The sequence below is a fragment of the Lipotes vexillifer genome, unplaced genomic scaffold, assembly GCF_000442215.2.
Source record: "Lipotes vexillifer unplaced genomic scaffold, Lipotes_vexillifer_v1.1 scaffold5, whole genome shotgun sequence".
Lineage (NCBI taxonomy): Eukaryota > Metazoa > Chordata > Mammalia > Artiodactyla > Lipotidae > Lipotes > Lipotes vexillifer.
Window position 1 is genome coordinate 1,519,645 of NW_006788592.1, and position 11,165 is coordinate 1,530,809.

Here is an 11,165-nt window from a genome sequence, read left to right on the forward strand (position 1 = left end):
CTTGCTGTCTGATATTTTCTGTTCAATTTTTCATTTCTAAAAATGAAAATTACCCAAATCACTCAGTAGACTGAGTAACAAATTCATGGTAATTTGAAAAAAAATTACTAGCTGACAAAAATCTGTCTCCCAGGATTTTGGAATTGTGACTGAGAGACAGCTTAATTAGAATGGCTAATTAAGTTTTATGTGACTCTAACAATGACACGTGAATTTTATTTATTGTTGTTGTGGGGCAGCCATATCCTGCCACCTTTTACCTACCATAAACCAAAATAAGTAAATTCATGCATACATACATAGAAGGCTGATATGGGAATAGAGGGAGGGAGCGAGAGAAAGAAAGAGAAGAGAGAGGACAGAGAGATCATTTTCAGAAAGAAACATAAATGTATTGAATAAGAGCAAATGAGACAACTACCCAGTTCTTGCTTCCGTGTCTTCCTGAAGGCTGCTTATATTTCTGTCTTTGAATTTTACTGAGACTCCTTTAGTTTAAATGCGCTCTAATTTACTTTTGTTGGGTTTACAACAAGTAGAGATTCTCTGGTTGCACAAACAGGGGAAATCCATCAAGATTGTCCTAAAATAGCTGGGAGGAATTTGACAAGGGAAGAAATCTCCCCACCCTCACACTTGCTGTGTTTGTAAAAGGTAAAGAGGAAGAGAATGAGTTACTGTACTTAATTTTGACTTTTGACTTCTGATTAGTCCAGCCAATTCCTGGTTTGCTGTTTGCATTAGAGAAGTGGAAAGACTAGACTCCAGAGAACCAGATGAGAGTCAGTTATCTGACGCTGCCTGGGTTTTGTTAAGTCATCATCTCTTACTTCTACAGATAAAACAGGAGAAGTAAATATTGCCCAAATATAGAAACACTCCACTTACCCAGAGGACAAGATTATAACAGTCTCGATAAACTGGAAACAAGAACATATTCCACAGTTAGAAATATGTGAGTACTGTTTAAAACTAATAATCTAAAGCCTTGAGTAAATATTTTAATTTTTTTCCCTTTTTACTGTTGATTCTCACAAGAGAGCCTAGAAACAATACATTTGAGAAATCCTTATGAATCCCATAGTATGGTTAGCTCTAGTTGACTGTAAATTCAGTGTTGCAGGAACTGCCAATTCTGTTTTTGTCCCCTCTTCCTCTACAAAAGGGAGAAGACATTGCCCATTGTTTCAGTGACACTTGTAAATCCCGTAGTTAACAGGTGACTTATCCTGTGGGATGCATGGATGTTTCAACTAATCTTGAGTGACAGAGGCAATTCCAAATACTACTTACTGGCATTAACTTCTTGTAATCACCACCCACTCATCCCCCAAAGCAATGATCTCTTATATCTGTAGGAAGAAGCTGGCACAATTAAGAACCAAACTATATGCTGTCTTCAATTCAAATTCGTGGGGATGGAGCTGGTTTGAGAAGTTTCCAGCCATCTCTAACACTTTCTCTAGTTCATAGGCTTCAATACTTACATAACAGAAAAACTCACATGTAATAGTGACTGAGTTGCCAGGAATCCAGTGAATTGTATGCTGGGTCACATCTCCTTAGAACAACTTAAAAATATCTGGGAATAAACTAATGTATTCTACATAGGACATTTCACATTCTAGCCTTCATGATTTGGCCTCTTAACTTAATCCATTAATTACTCCATTCAGTAGTTTTTTAATGAACACTTACTACATACAAGATGAGGTAATAAGATTATAATAATGTGTGTGGACAATTGTATTTTCCAAAGATGAATATGTGTGGTGTGCACAAGTGTGCATATTCTATTCCATGATGCTTTTCCTACAGTGCGATCGACACTCTTCCCACTGAGATGTGGATGTGTGGGGGTGTCTCTGCACCCCTACCTTGAACGTGAGCAAACCTTCACAACTACCTCAATCAATAAAATGCAGCAGAAGTGACACTACATGACATCTAAGGGACGCTCATATAAGGTGATCTAGCTCCACCTGGCTCTCTCTCAGAAAGTTCATTGGTGGAATCCATGTAGGCATAAAGTTTACATGTAGAGATCCAGGAACACTGGAACTGAGATTCCCAGCCAACAGTCCAAACCAATGATCCAATATGAGACTTAACGATAACTCAAGCCCTCAGTGTTTGATCCTCTGGCTAAGCTCTTTGCTGTCCAACCTCCTGATTCACAGAAACCAGGAAAGATAAGGAATGACAATTACTTGTTTAGCACCACTAAGTTTTAGAGTAATTTGTTTATTAGAATTAGAATAATTTGTGAGGCCAAAATAACCGTGACAGAGACAAAAAAGAAGCCTCCATCTTCATGGTGACAATAGTTTGTTGAGAGAGTCAGATATTAATTCAGTATAAATACAAACAATTGTAACTCTAATTACAAATTACTGAAGCTAGAATGTCAATGCAGTGAGAGTAGAAATAGCTTCTCTTTCATTCATTGTCTTATCTGCAAGGCCTATTGCAGCAACATAGTAACTCCATAATTGTTGAATGGGTAAATGAATGAATCAAATGTTATGAAAGAAATATCCACAGCAATATGGAAGCATGTTTCCAAGGAACCTGAATGAGCCTGGGGTATTGTGGCAGCTTTTCTGGAAGAACATTTCATGAGTCTGCAGGAATAATGTGTTAAAGCTGATTGGGAGTAAGGAACATGGTGAATACAAGGGTCTAAAATAAGGCCAGGGTGGCTAGAATGCACAGGGTAAAGGTAAAAGGAGTCCATAATAGGAGAAATTGTTTTATTCTAAGACTAGTGGGAAACCATTCATTTACTTTAATCAGGGACACAATGTGACAAGGTTTTTTTGTAAATTATATTCTGACTCAAGTGTGAGGGCATAGTGCATCTTATCAGTAGTCCAGATGAGAAATTTAGATTAAAACAGTTGTAGCAGGATGAATAAAAATCAGTGTGTTCAAAAGATACTTGAGAAATGAAATCTGTAGGACTTGGAGATGGTTGACTTCTGGAGAACGAGATAGACGTATCAAGGACATATCCAAGTTTTAAGAAATGGATATATCTAGTTTTCATACATTGAGGGACTAACAATCGAACGAAAATGAAGTTTAGGGATTAAGATCACAAGTTTCAATTTTTAGACATCTGAGTGGAGATGTCATGTCGGTGGTCAGATACGTGGATTTGGAGCTCAGAGGAGATGACTGAGCTAGAGATAAAATTTGGGACTTATAGCATATAAATGATAATGGAAGTTTTTTGGCAAAGATGAGGTCACTTAGTTTAAAGGAAGAAAAAACAAGACAGTACTTTAAAACTTATAAAGGATGAGTCTAGAAACAAGACTGAAAAGATATAACCAGAGAGATAGAGAAAATTGAAGTGTGAGGTCATGGAAACCAAGGAAGAGATTGTTGTAACAAGGAAAGTATATAGTATTGGATACTGGAGAAAATCCAAAGGAGAAATAGAATAAAAAACTAACCAATTTTATAGTGACCTGAAGTACATTGTTGACCTTACACAGTACTCACTTATGCCAGGCATTAGGTTAGGCTCGATACATGCTTTATCTCATTTATATTTAAAAATGAGAAAAGAGATTAGGAAGGTCCGATAACCTATTTCAGACTTCAGTTTAACAGAAGTGAGACACATCTACAAAATTGAAATTGTCTATGGTTTCTATTTTGGGAAATGGTGATAAAGATTGTGTACCCCATCAAAGAATTAATTAAGGAAAACTTGAGATTTACATTTATCTGACATTTAGAGAAAATTTAAGGGGGGAAGATTTAAAAGTGACCTAGAGCATCAAGTATACCACATCAGCTAGCATTAGTAGTGAAACTACAGAATAGTATACAAGATGTTACGATCAATTTAGCAAAATAATAGACTATTTACAAGCCTGCAAAATATAGAAAACAGTTATGCTTCTGTTGCATGCCATTCTGCTTGGAGCACAAAGAGGTCATTTGAAGTTCCACCAATGAGTTAATCTGTGTACTGTTGTCCCTCAAATAAAAGTATATAAAGTTTTGTAAATAGGCAGTTTACCCTGATGTGAATATCTGGCCATAGCAGTGAAATCCAGAAAACAATCAAGTTCATGAAAACACATGGTGGTGGACAAAAGACCATGGCCTCTAGAATGTCCGCAAACAAGAAAGAAAGCTAAGGGTAACTACATTAGAGAGCTATTCCACTCTGGGTGGCAACTTTGCTGACAGTGGCTAATATTACTTAAAGGGACCAGCAGACCCTCATGGACAAGAACTGCACCAAGAGTGAAAAGTATAAGATTATGTCTGCTGAGTACTGATTGCAAATTTCAGATGAAATGTGGCCCAGAGTTGACTTCTTCCTATGACTGGGCTCACCTGTAGTTTCATGCTAGACCATTCTGGCTAATGAGTCCATGGAAATGGGTCACTGCCTTGTTAATTGCTCACAATTTCCCTTTCCTATGCCCAGGTGGGCCTAGTATGTCTTAAAACATATTGAAGGTAAAGATGAGTCAATTCATACCCAAAGGGGATGGAGAGAAGACCTGGAAATAGAGGAGGGGTGTGGTCAGAGAATATATTGGAAGACTGTTTATCAATTCATGTTTTGGCATGAAAAAAATAGCATATTCAAACTGGGGAGTCTGAGAATAATTTAATAAAGGTACGGGCAGAGTTGGAAGAAACAATCAAGAACGACACAACATCCTGGGTATGTGTATCCTTGTAACAGTAAGCAGCCACTGGGACTCAGACTTGAAGCAGCCATGGGGGAAGCATTTATTAGAACTTAGTGGTGACCTGGCATGGAGAGACCCAAGGGAATAAACATGCTTAGCTCACTCTTCTTACTTCTGGTCTTCTGCCATGGCCTCTCACTGGCTAAACCCAACTGGAAACCAGAGGGCAAGGGATCTTGTTGGTGGAGACCATTGAGATCTGCCTCTCTACACACAGAGCAAGATGGAGAGTACATCTGAAGGGTCCCATTGGAGAATCATCCTAAGTGTCCTCTCTAATGAAAGATTGGGCTGGTAGTTCCCTGGTTTTATGTCCAATTAAATTGAACAAACTTTTATTCAGAGCAGAATAGGAACAATAGGTACATGCTTTGAGGTATAAAAAGATGCATGAATCTCAGATTCTATCCTTAGAGGACCATACAAGTAGCCAAGAGACTATACAGTAAAGTACAGAGAAAAAGAGAGGAGAGTAACTTTAAAAAGTGATATGTTTCCCTGAAAGTATTAGGAGATAAGGCTCTGGTATTTCTTCTTAGCTGGGGAAAATTGCAAATTTTATTTTATGGTTGTTTGTTCAAATTAAATCTTAGTCAAAAGTCCATTATGCTAATTGGATAAAACAGGTACACTGATTAAAGTAAGGATAGGCTGAAAATATGTCTATAAAGGGCAAAAAGTCTGCCATTATGTGTAAATAAGAAACAACAGAAAAATTGGGGAATGAACAAATGTTTTTCTCAAGTGCTTACTGTGTGATAGACACTATGCTAGGTACTGGAGTTATAATGGTGAACAGTAGTGCGATACTCCTAGTCTTCATGGAATTAAAAATCTAGTGGGCAACGCAGAGAAGTGGCCCGACAGTTGCAGTTCAAGTTGATAAGAATTATTATGAAGAAAGTAGTGATGCTATGGGAGCATGGATGGGGGAATAAGAGTTGGAGATTTGGAGCTCAAGACACATAGGTCAAGAAAGATGTTATATCTAAATTGTTACCTGAAAAGTGTTACCTGAAAAGATCCATGCAAAGAAGGCAAAAGGAGAACTTTCTAGGCAGAGAAAATGGCATATATAAAATTTGAGAAAATAGAACTGGTGTTAGCATGGTGCTTCCAGGGAGGGGCAAGAGATAGAGTATTACTGAAGTTCAAAGGGAGAAATGAAAGAGCTAAGGTCAGGGAGATCAGCAACAGTGAATTCATGACAGCATCTGAGGAAAGAGCTTAGATTTTACCTGGAGGGTACTGGGAAGTCCTTGAGGGGTTTTAAGTAAGGATGTGGCTTGACATATTTGCATTTTAGAAGACTAGTCTGATGAATGGAGTAGATTAGAAGAGAAAATGATAAATTAATACATGTAATCCAGATAAAAGATAATGATGACCTGCACTAGGCTGGTAAGAATAAAACTGTAAGAACTAGATGAATTTCAGAAATATTAAAGAGCTATAATGATCTGGGTTGATGATGGATTCAGTGGAGCCATGGTAAAGAGAGAAGTACATGCCTCAGTTTCTAACCTGGCAATCCAATGATCAGTGCCATTTACAGAGATAGAAATTACAAGGAAAGAAAGAGGTATGGGGTGGGGAGAAACAGGGTTAGTTTTTGACATTTAGACCGAGGTACTTGTAAGACATTCACATGTAAAAGGCTAGTAAGCATTTAAAACATAGATCTGAATTTTCTGTGAAAGTTTTTGGCTGGAACTCTAAATTTGGGAACTTGTCAACATTTGAGTGGTAATTAAGCTACTCACCAGGATCAGACTATTGTGAGAATGTATCAGTGATAGGGGGAAACAAAAATGGTAAAAGATAGTCTAAAACATAACAATTTAAGAATAGCCAGAAGAGGTGCCTACCAAAGACTGAAAACAGGTGGTGTGAGAGGTAGGAAAAATCTATAAGAATGTGTTGTCAAAAAACTCATAGAAGAGAGTATTTCCAGAAGAATTGGTTTTTGATGATAACATGGACCATAATCGCTTTTCAGAGGCACAAAGGACAGACCAGTGTTCTTACTGATGCCAGTCCTAAGGGGAGAGACAGTTTTTTATCCTTTCTTCCAGTTTCAAATTTTTATTTTCTTGGTATCTGTGGAGAACAGTTTTCCTCACCTCTCTAATATTTCAGCAGGTCAGTAGACACATAAGCTACCAAGATAACAGACTTACTAAAACACTATAAAATGGATGAAGCAGGTTCAAGAAAGTTCCTATCACAGAGTTATTTTAGTAACTGCATATGGAATTCTTACCATTTTATTTAATGCTATGTTGCCTACTCAGATCAGTATTTCTCAGCATCACTGTGTAGGACTCCTTTGACTAAAAAGCATTGATATGCCAATGTGAAAAAAGGAGAGGACAGTGGCAGGACTAGAGGACTATCATTTCACAACCAGTTAATACATTATTTAAGTTGCATATCCATTATATAAGACATACCTATATATATTATAAAACATATAGTATATTAAATCATATATATGTGTAACATGTACATATATATGTGTATATATATGTAACTTTTCTTGGTTGAGTACTGCTTATATGAAAAAAACCCAGCGTATTTGATGAGAAACTTGGGGGTTGTTGGGTTGGCTGAGTCAGAAGACTAGCGCAGAAATTTATTAGACTGACAGCATTGAAGGACTCTGGCCTTACATTATCAGCCAGATATTTCTCAAAAGATGTCAGCTTCCTCCTTTTATTAGTTTAGTGTACGGCACAAAATTTCAGAGCTCTCATTCAGTTAGACACAAAGTTGTAAGACAGAGTGTAGGTGGGCAAGGCACACAACTTCTCTTTGCTGTATACACGCTTATTGACTGATTCCAATCCACCTAAATTAATTAGACCTCTTGATACCGAGAATCAAAAGATTTACTAACCAGGTAATATTAATGACTTAGCCCTGAGTGACAAGGGCATTGTTCTGTTGGATCCAAAAGGTTAAACTTGATTACTGAAATCTTCACAGCGATATTTCTTTTTAAAGCACTCACTAAACCTTATAAAGAGGTAAAGAAATAAAGAAGTTTAAAATATCTGTTTTAAAAGTTTTACAAGAGATCCAATCAGCAGACTATAAAAGTATAGCTATATTGTTAGGGATAAATTCGTTTGGAAAATAAACTCCCTGAGGGCAAAGACCATGTCCATTTCGTTTATCACTATATCGTTATTGCCTGGCAATATTATTGCCTGGCACATGCTAGGCATTCAAAAACATTTCTTAGATGTTGCTTAATCTCAGTTTGATTCAAGAGTCTTATAAAAATATTTGGCTGAAGAATCCTGAAGCCTGTTCTAAGTATGGCTTCCATTAGCAAATAGTTTTTCTCTACCCATCAATCATGATAGATGTCTAACCCACATTATGTTGAATTGGAAGAAACATTCAGCAGCTTCTGAGCAACAGCCATAGTGGAGCACCAAAGATCTCTAAAACTGCCATGTGCTTTCATATATACATATGGAAGAAATCATCAAAACAATGTTGATCCTTTAAAATTGTATAACATATTATATATTACAAAGCACATCTATAGACTTTTTGTTTTCATTTGAGTTTCACAGCTACTCAGTTGGAGAAGAAAGCAGAATACTATCTCCAATCACACCTCTCCATGTAATTATTTATTCTTTCAGCAGGCATTGATTGTGTTCCAAATACTGATAGTACCCTTTGCCAGATAAATATATATATTATTAGGCATGAGTCCTACCCTTAAGAAGCTGGCATTATTTTAGAGGAGATATCATAATGACATAAATAGGAATAATGAAGTAAAGAGATCAATATCAAATGAAAGGTATAACCTCACTCTATAAGGAAGTTGAGGAAGAACACCCATTTTTGGCTGGGAATTTTTCTTTAAGAAGGAAGGTATATGTAAGTGAGACTTTGATATATTTGTTTATTTAATCAATTTTTGGAGATTATTTATTTAATAAGTAATTATTAGATGCCTACTGTATTTCAGGCACTGTACCAAGTGTTAGGGATACAAAAAAGAATGAAAAACCTATTACTAACTTTTTGGTGAGCAAATTTTAGTGTTAAATGAGTATAGACCTTAAAGAAAATCATTACCTTAATGAGGAAAAATTTGTAACAAAAATCCCCTATTATAAGAGCCAGTACCACTCTTAGTCCTGAACAAATGGGGACCCCTGCCTCGGCCCCTAGTTTATATAAAAAGGATCCACATAAATATATATATCAGAGATGAGACCTCGTGTACTCTAGGGGAGGCCTTGGGTGAAAAGATGAACCAAGTACTCTTGGAGGACAGATATGGAGGAGAATAACTGATTGAAATGGTCAAAGAAGACTTGCAGAGGAGATAACATTTTAAAGGAGAGAATTTTATATTAAGAGCATTTTATTGCTAGTTTTAGCTACTGTAATTATGATTTCAAAAAATGTGATTAGTTGTTATTTCTACTCCTTCCAAAATACATTTTGTGAACAATATCATTAATAAAGATATAAATGTGGTACTATTTGCAGCATGGCTAAAATGATATCAGGCTTGAACCTAAGTCCTGAATAAATTAGACCTGCTATATAAAACATTACCAACTTTCCAAGATTAATTTATGTTTTACAGAAAAGGGTTTTATTTCATTCATACAAGGGTTAGTTAAAAATAATTGTTTGAGAGCAAAGACTAAAAATGGTGTAAGAGAAATATGATGCAGTGGGGAAGAAAGATGGATTTTTATTCTAGCTCTACCAGAAAATTGAAGTATTGGACGATTGAACATTTACTTGCCTCCTGGTGTTCAGATTTCCATAAAGGGAGGTAGGGGTGATTAGATTAAGTATAACTGAAATGTTATGTACATGCTATAACTTTTCCCTCCTGTGACAATGATAAACATTGCTATAGGATTATTGGTCTCTTTTCCAGTAAGTCACAGTTGACGTACAAGGTGAAAAGCATTTGCCATCCCTAGATTAGATAATCTTCAAAATTCCTTCAACCTGGAGTATTCTATAAATCTGTGATTTGTGTAACTCAAATGACATAATTGAATGTAAAATTAAATTTCTTTAGTTTCTTGAAAAATTACTGACTTATTCATGAGCAGCACATCAAAATTTTATTAAAGATTTAATGGTAAATCAAAATACATTTGCTTAACAACTATTATTGATAGAAATTTTAGTCAATATCTTTCATCTTTGCCCAATTAGATTGTCACTTGTTTTATACGTTTTTGTTGTTTGTTTTTTTCATTTAATTCTCAGAAAGAGGAAGGAAAAATTCTATCCAATTCAGTATTCAGGTTTATTTGACTGATAGTCCTCCAAAAGATTGTAAACATAGTGAAACTCCATTTAGTACCTTCAATTAATGTTGAATAATATATAGATCCTACAATATAGGTAGAAAGATTTATTTGATTTTTGGAATGTTGATAAATTGATGTATAATGCAGCAATCAACTATTACATATGAACAGCCAGCTGTTATACCTCCAATATGCTACATCTGATTGGATTCTATTGAATTCACTACTGAACATCAGCTATTCTTTCTAGCTGAGAAGAAGCGGAAAATATGAGAATTCAATCTCTTTCTTTCTATAACTGTCCAAATATCTTAAAATTTATCTGAACTAGCTTCCTATAAGGTTCTTTAAGTGCTTCACCCTACACCAATATTTATCTTTCCTAAACTGCCATAGTATACTAAATACATAAAATGCAAAAAGTTATCCCTTATTTTTAAAAATTTCAGCTTATCTACATTAAGCCCTCATGATGTGAATAGTAGTATATTGTCCATTTATTCTTTTTTTTTTCTTTTTCCACCACAATTAAATTATACTATTCTTCTGGGGAGAAATGTTGTTTATATTATTCAAAATAACTGTCATCAAACTTAGCACATAAAAGTATATTAAAAGTGGTCATATAAAATTTAACAAGTAGGAATGAGTATTTCCTTTTTAATTTCCTCTTACTGTAAATAGTTCTTATAGAGACTTTTAAATTAATTTTGATGGAATGGATCATTTATGAAACAACAGAAAAAAAGGAAACATAAAAGTACTTCATGTAATATAGAACAAATACTGGTTTCACAGATTGATACTCATTTAAATTTTATACTTTCAACAGAAATCTGTTATTATCAATGAGGAAAAAAGTCTTCAAGTCACAAAAATATTCTAGGAATGAGATTCTGATAAAGGAAATTTATACAACTAAAAATTATAGGGGGGGCTTCCCTAGTGGCGCAGTGGTTGAGAGTCTGCCTGCCGATGCAGGGGACACGGGTTCGTGCCCCGGTCCAGGAAGATCCCACATGCCGCGGAGTGGCTGGGCCCGTGAGCCATGGCCGCTGAGCCTGCGCGTCCGGAGCCTGTGCTCCGCAACGGGAGAGGACACAACAGTGAGAGGCCCGTGTACCACAAA